The 6,916-nt window shown below is 42.0% G+C and overlaps 1 pseudogene; it reads left to right on the top strand.

The window, feature by feature from the left end:
• Positions 1-234: 234 nt before the first annotated feature.
• Positions 235-686, top strand: LOC105533628 (annotated as a pseudogene).
• The last annotated feature ends 6,230 nt before the right edge of the window (positions 687-6,916 follow it).

The raw sequence follows: 6,916 nt of genomic DNA, 5'->3' as shown, positions 1-6,916 counted from the left end.
ATATATATGAACTGTTTAGCCACCTTCACAGACATATACACACACACACATATATGTATTCTGAGTTAAGCAAATAATATAAAATATATATATGTATATGTGTGTATATATGTGTATATGTTTGTGTGTATGTGTGTGTGTGTGTGTATATATATTTATGTTGCAACTTATCAACCTAAATATATGCTTCAGCTTCCTTTTTGATCTGCCATCTGCAGTGGAGCCACCACCAAAATGCAGATTTTCGTGAAAACCCTAAGGGGGAAGACTATCACCCTTGAGGTTGAACCCTCAGATACGGCAGAAAATGTAAAGGCCAAGATCCAGGATAAGGAAGGAATTCCTCCTGATCAGCAAAGACTGATCTTTGCTGGCGAGCAACTGGAAGACGGACGTACTTTGTCTGACTGCAACATTCAAAAGGAGCCTACTCTTCATCTTTTGTTGAGACTTTGTGGTGTTGCTAAGAAAAGGAAGAAGTCTTACCCCACTCGCAAGAAGAATAAGCACAAGAGAAAGAAGGTGAAGCTGGATGGCCTGAAATATTATAAGGTGGGTGAGAATGACAAAATTAGTGTCCTTCCGATGAATGTGGTGCTGGAGTGTTTATGGCAAGCCACTTTGACAGACATTATTGTGGCAAATGTTGTCTGACTTACTGCTTCAACAAACCAAAAGACAAGTAACTGTGTATGAGTTAATAAAAGACATTAACTAAAAACAAACAAACAACAACAACAAAAACATAGCTTCAGAAACACACAGTGCCTCAATACTTTGTTATTTGACCAAGCGTAAGAGGTCTTCCCAGGGGATCTGGAAAGGGGTCCTCCAAGCAATATAGTGATCAATTACTATCTAGACCGTGCCAGGAATGGAAACTCTATCATTTCCTGAGGATATATCCACCTATGATTTGGTCTTAGAAGACAGGCAGGGAATTCTGATGAACGTTTAGTTACAGCAATACGGTTTCAAATTTTAGTACTCAGATATTATCATAATTACGGTAATGCCCTTGGTTGTGAGCCTACCGTGTCCCAGGAATAGAATCTTTTCTCATGCTCAACACAGTTCATTCTCATTTTCTCAGATGAGCCATTTATTGGGGCTTGAGTATTTTCATGCATCATTGAGTCATCCCCAATGCCTAGCATGTTCCTTACGAGGACTGATTCACCATTGGTAGCTTTGCAATCTTTTCTTCTCATTTCTTCCTTGTCACAGGATGGTACCATCATGGGTTTGTTTTGGCTTTACATGTTAGGACTTCACTATAGCCTAGGAGTTGGCTACGTTCCAGTAAATCCTCGGTACTTCTGCCTCTGCTGATGGGGTCAGGCCCTTTGTGACTAATCTGGGATGATGAAATTGATTTTATAAATGTACGTATAACCGCAGTTATCAGAGACCTGCTGTGGTTTTAGCCCAGCTGAATCACCATCATTCCCAGTCTTAGAAGCCACCTTCTTTGCCATTTTTCAGAGCCTGATTCTCTAGAGACATAATGTCCAATGGGGCTGGGCGCAGTGGCTCACACCTATAATCCCAGCACTTTAGGAGGCCGAGGCGGGCAGATCACGAGATCAGGAGATCGAGACCATCCTGGCTAACATGGTGAAACCCCGTCTCTACTAAAAATACAAAACATTAGCCGGGCCTGGTGGCGGGCGCCTGTAGTCCCAGCTACTCAGGAGGCTGAGGCAGGAGAATCTCTTGAACCTGGGAGGCGGAGCTTGCAGTAAGCCGAGATAGTGCCACTGCACTCCAGCCTGGGCGACAGAGTGAGACTCCGTCTCAAAAAACAAACAAACAAACAGTTCAAACTTTACTTGTTGAAGGAGGGACCTGAGCCTACCCATGTGTGTTTTCAAGCTGGACAACATCTTTAGGCTGAAGCTGATTTAGAAATATCCTCTTGGAGGCTGGGCGTGGTGCCTCACGCCTGTAATCCCAGCACTTTGGGAGGCTGAGGTGGGCGGATCACGAGGTCAGATGTTTGAGACTAGCCTGGCCATTTTTGTACTAAAAATACAAAAAATTAGCTGAGTGTGGTGGCGGGCACCTATAATCCCCCCTACTCGGGAGGCTGAGGCAGGAGAATCGCTTGAACCCGGGAGGTGGAGGCTGCAGTGAGCTGAGATCGCATTACTGCGCTCCAACCTGAGCCACAGTGCAAGACTCCGTCTCAAAAAAAAAAAAGAAATATCCTCTTGGATTTCTTGAGGCCGTGAGTTTGAGACCAGCCTGCCAGACATGGTGAGACTCTGTCTCTACAAAAAATGTAAACATTAGCCGAGCCTGGTGGTGCATGCCTGTAGTCCCAGCTACTTGGGAGGCTGAGATGGGAGGATCACTTGGGCACGGGAGGTCGAGGTTGCATGAGCTATGATTGTGCTACTAGCCTGGGCAACAGAGTGAGACTCCATCTCAAAAAAAAAAAAAAAAGAAAAGAAAAGAAACAAAAACCAAACAAAGAACCCAACATGCAACCATTAAAAAAAATAAAATAAATAAACAAGATCATGTCCTTTGCAGGGACATGGATGGAGCTGGAGAACATTAGCAAACTAACACAGGAACAGAAAACCAAATACCGCATGTTCTCACTTATCAGTGGGAGCTAAATGATGAGAACACGTGGACACATAGACGAGAACAACACACACTGGGGCAGTCTGGACAGTGAAGGATGGGAGGAGGGAGAGGATCAGGAAAGATAAGTAAGGGACACTAGGTTTAATACCTGGGTGGTGAAATTATCTGTGCAACAAACCTCTGTGACACAAGTGTACTTCTGTGACAAACCTGTACATGTACATCTGAACTTAAAAGCTAAAAGAAAACAAGACAAAACAAACAAAAACCAATTTTTGAAAAAATGAAAAATTATAGGACTGTCCTTCCTTCTGAGTGAAATGAAAATTTCCACGTGTGTATTATACCCAGTTCCCGAGTTAGAGGCTCTTGAATTCTCCATGGGTTTATAGGGATTAATTAATCCATAGTGAAACCCTGAGTGGTCAAATATTATAGTTGGACAGAACGTCATTTAGTTAAAATTCATAACATAAAACAAAACCCTAAGCCACTCTTTCTACAAACTAAGTTTTAAAAATCTGCAAACACAGAATGCAATCAAAGCGATTTTATTCATGTATCAAGTGCCGACTTCTAAAAATAATGTTTCTAAACATGCCTGTTTATTTGGAGGCTTTTCTTGAGCGATTCCAAAGAAAATCCAGTAGAAAGCATTGAGGATGTCATCGGTGTCTTCGCTGGTAACCATTCATTAGGAAATGTCTAGATGAGCTTGTAATTAGAATGGGCTGCGTTTACTCCTCATCCAAGAGATACATGAGAGTTTTTATTTCTGGGATACTGGTAAAGTTTATGGAAAATGTAAACTACGGTATTGAAGGAATGCAGGTGAATAATGTTTCCAAAGTGGTTAACAAAAGCACCAGAAAGAAAAATCCTTCCTTCAAAAGGGAAGCTAATGGTATGTGTTCATGTTATTGTTTAACTGGATTTCCAGATTTGAACGTCACAGGTAACATTTCACTCAAAGAATAATAGTAACGATGTGTACGGAAGCAAGTCAATTAGCAAGATGACTTAAGAGTGAATTCATCAGAGGTTGCTGCAGTGGCTCACACCTATAACCCCAGTACTTTGGGAGGCCGAGGCGAGAGGATTTCTTGAGCCTAGGAGTTTGAGACCAGCCTTGGCAACATACCAAGATCCCATCTCTACAAAAAAAAAACTTTTTTAATTAGCTGGATGTGGTTGTGCTTGCCTATAATCCCAGCGATTTGGGAAACTGAGATGGGAGGATCACTTGAGGCCAGGAGATTGAGACCAGCCTGGGCAACATAGTGAGACCCATCTCCATTTAAGAAGAAACAGAGAGTAAGTTAACCATGGACACCCATCACTGTGTTCTGTAATATGTTAATGAAGTTTCCTTTAAATATTTAGATCCCTATAATGTCAATGTGGGAAAGCAAAGAAGTATGTGAAAACTCTTAACCAACTCTTCTGTATCCTGGCCTTGTTATTTGGAATTCACTTGGGTCAGATCTTTATTTATTTATTTATTATTTGGAAGAGATGGAGTCTTGTTCTGTCACCCAGGCTAAAGGGCAGTGGTGTGATCATGGCTCACTGCAGCTCAAACTCCTAGGCTCAAGCGCCTCTCCCACCTCGACCTCCCAAGTAGGTTGGAATTACAGGTACACGCTACCATGCTTGGCTAGTTTTTTATAGAGATGGGCTCTTGCTATGTTTCCCGGGCTGGTCTCAAACTTGTGAACTCAAGCGATTCTCTTGCCTCGGCCTCCCAAAGTGCTGGAATTGTAGGCATAAGCCACCGTGCCCGGCCTGAATTAGATCCTTTTACTTCTCTTTCTGCTGATGGGCTTTGGGCTATTCCCTGAAGCTTACAGGTAACACAAAGTGCAACATAATAATGTGAGAAAAATTACAACACATCAAGTCACATTATATCTCCAAGCATAATAAGTAACAAAGGAGCTTCAACCAATCTCTATTTTTGGAATAAAAGGTTGATTTAGATTCTCACCTTGCACCATAATTAAAAACACAAAGACATCACAAGAGAAAAAATTGAAATAAATACCAGAAGTATTAAATTGAAATTGGGGACATAAATCAAACTTGAAACGAGCCCAGTCACTGGTGGGCTCCAAAGAACTTTCTAAGCTTCATAAACATCAAACTACACGGGTAAAGATTAATAGATATGACTACCTAAAAATGTCAAGACAGTTGTTGAAATACAAAACAAAATGAAAATACATTTACAGCAAGCTTACATAGTGCATGAGATGAAAGGCCAGAATGGGCCAGGCATAACGGCTCACGCTTATGATCTCAACATTTTGGGAGGCCAAAGTGGGAGGATCGCCTGAGCCTTGGAGTTTGAGACCAGCCTCAGTGACATAGCAAGACCCCATCTCTACAAAAAATAAAAATGAAAAGAATTAGCTGGGTGTGGTGGTGTGTGCCTATAGTATCACCTACTCGGGAGGTTGAGGTAGGAGGATCGCTTGGGCTCAGGAGGTCAAGGCTGCAGTGAGCCATGATTGCACCACTGCACTCCAGCCTGGGAAACAGAGCAAGACCCTGTGAAAGAAGAAAAGGAAGGAAGGGAAGAGGGAAGGAAGGAAGGAAAGAAGGAAAGAAGGGAGGGAGGGAGGGAGGGAAGGAGAGAAGAAGGGAGGAAGGGAGGGAGAGAGAGAGGGAGAGAGAGAACCGTCAAAGAAATGCATCTAAGAAGAAATGTGGCGGTTGTTTTTTTGTTTTTAATCTACCAAACGCTAGGAAGACGAAGTGTTCCATACTGATGACAGAATTCTCATACACTTTTGGTTGTAATGTTAATTAGGGCAAAGCCTTAGGGTGTGAGAAATGATTGTATGTGTTGGTCCACTCGTTCTATATCTAGGAATTTATTTTTCAAAACCAAATTCCACAGTACAGCAAAAGCTTCATAGTTATAATTACCTATTTATTTATTTATTTATTTTGAGACAGGGTCTCAGTCTATTGGCCAGGCTTGAGTGCAGTGCCGCAGTTATAGCTCACTACAGCCTCTAACTCCTGGGCTCAAGCAATCCTTCCACCTCAGCCTCCTGAGTAACTGGGACTACAAACATGCACCACTATGCCTAGCTAACTGAAAAATTTTTAGTAAAGATGAAATCTTGCCATGTTGCCCAGGCTGGTCTAGAACTCCTGGACTCAAGTGATCCTCCCACCTATACCTCATGAAGTGTTCAGATGACAGGTATGAGCCACCCTGCCCAGCCTAGTTACCCATTACTCAACACAGTTTATTTGTTTGTCTGTTTGTTTGTTTTTTAAAGCCAGTCAAATTTAGCAGTGGGGCAAGGCAATACCTTCAGCACCTTAAAATACGAGAAGGCATGCATTTATGCTGGTTTGTTTATGTGAGGAAATTTTCAAACTCTTCATAAACAGTGAACAGAGTGAGAAAACTATGGTTATATTTTAAGATATATAGGCAACAATCCAAATTTTATAATACACTCCTATCTTACAGATATAAAAATATAAAGTAAAATGATGAGAAAATGTTAAAAGTGTGGCAGATGGATTTACTAGAATCTTCATTTTTAATGTGATTCTCCTTCTTCTACAAGTGTGAATACTTTTCTTGTAATGATGAAACAGACTTCAGAACACACGGTAGATGATGTCATAAAAGATACCACTTGAGAGATTTGGAAACCAGTGTGTGTAAAGTGATGGATGGGGTTAGAGTTATCGTAGGACTTGCTAAATTGCTGTGATTCTGTAATTTATCTCATTTGCTAGGGGAGCGATAAGAGGATATGTACTGTGTCTCATCCATGAATCACCGTGTTTCACAGGTCCCGTCCAGCTAGTCAGCAGTGCTTATCGGTACGAGACTAATACGAAGGAAACCTGAAAACTGCTGAAGGGCACAGGAAAAACGAATACCCTGACCTTGGAGGAAAACATATACTTCTGCAGCTCGTTCTTTCCAGCTAATTGCATGTGGCATCCTCCCCGTCAAAGTGAATGTGGGAACTTGGCCAAGTGAAGTTAATCTGGGAGAATCAATATGAGACACAGAATCGTAAAATTTTGAAAAAAATACTTGTCGTCAGGTGGGAACTAGCCTTTTTCCTGACAAAGCCAGAGTTTTGAAGATAGTTTTATTTCATTTTATTTGAGATGGAGTCTCCCTCTGTCGCCCAGGCTGGAGTGCACTGGCGCTATCTCGGCTCACTGCAACCTCTGCCTCCCAGGTTCAAGCCATTCCTCTGCCTCAGCCTCCCAAGTAGCTGGGACCACAGGCATGTGCCACCACGCCCAGCTAATTTTTGTATTTTTAGTAGAGACG

This window comes from Mandrillus leucophaeus, unplaced genomic scaffold, assembly GCF_000951045.1.
Source record: "Mandrillus leucophaeus isolate KB7577 unplaced genomic scaffold, Mleu.le_1.0 Scaffold127, whole genome shotgun sequence".
NCBI lineage: Eukaryota > Metazoa > Chordata > Mammalia > Primates > Cercopithecidae > Mandrillus > Mandrillus leucophaeus.
Note: the sequence above shows the minus strand (reverse complement) of the source record. Positions and strands in the feature narration are given on the sequence as shown.